Source organism: Echinops telfairi, unplaced genomic scaffold (genome assembly GCF_000313985.2).
Source record: "Echinops telfairi isolate 266 unplaced genomic scaffold, ASM31398v2 ScPeMD7_7469;HRSCAF=8507_1, whole genome shotgun sequence".
Classification (NCBI taxonomy): Eukaryota; Metazoa; Chordata; class Mammalia; order Afrosoricida; family Tenrecidae; genus Echinops; species Echinops telfairi.
The window spans coordinates 13,586,938-13,587,924 of NW_022111373.1; positions in this window are offsets into that span (position 1 = coordinate 13,586,938).

Genomic DNA, 987 nt, shown 5'->3' on the forward strand with positions numbered 1-987 from the left:
AGCCAATAAAAATAACAAAATAAAACAGAAAAAAACTTAATCCAAAAGAAAGCAAAAATAATAAAAACTAGAATTAAACATGGTGCAGAAGAGAAAACAAGTGACAGAATATTAAAATGTAAACTAACTACGGCTGCATTCATTCACTTCTGATGTACTCCGTCTGAGGACAAGGCTAGTCACATCCCTGGTCCATGGTTCCAGGGAATTCCGTATCCCGGGGGTACTCGTAAGTGGATTGAGGGCTTTCACTGTCAGCTATAGCTTGCTGCAAACCTGGTGCAGAGAAAGATCTTGGATTTTGCTATTTACAGGCTTTGAGCCACTCAGGCTGGTGTGCTTCCTCCGTGTGGGCTTAGCCGACCTCTCACTTAGCTGGCTGTTTTAAAACAAGCAGAGGCCTTCTTCCCACCAACACTGCTACTCGGCCTCAGCACCATCTCCGTTTACGATTCCCAAGTGCTCGCCAGGGCAGAGACCAAAGGGGCAGCCTCGGTTCCTGCTCGCTGGGTTGGCATCATCACAGGGCATGAGATACCTTCCCTTCATCTGTGCTGGACACCTTCGATTTAGTCCCCACGGAACTCCTTTGCTGTCTTCTTAGGTGAAGTTTCTCTCGAATTGCCAGTTCTTTACACGGCGCTGTGGCTGTTTCCTTCCATCCTCCTTGTGCATGACCCAGCTTCCACAGGCATGAGGCGTTTGAAAAGACTGTGGTTTGGGTCAGGTGCACCTTCCTGCTCAGGGTGGCATCTTTCCTCTTCAACATTTTAAAAATATCTTGTGAAACAGATGTGCCCAATCTAAGACACTCATTTCCGGACTGCTGCTTCCATGAGCATTGATTGTGGATCCAAGCAAAATGAAATCTTTGACAACTTTCATCAGTTCTCGGTTTCTTTGCCCAGCCTACAGATGAATACACATAGTGAGAGGATTTGACACTGACACACACTTTTCCTGATTTTAAATCACAAAGTATTTGCT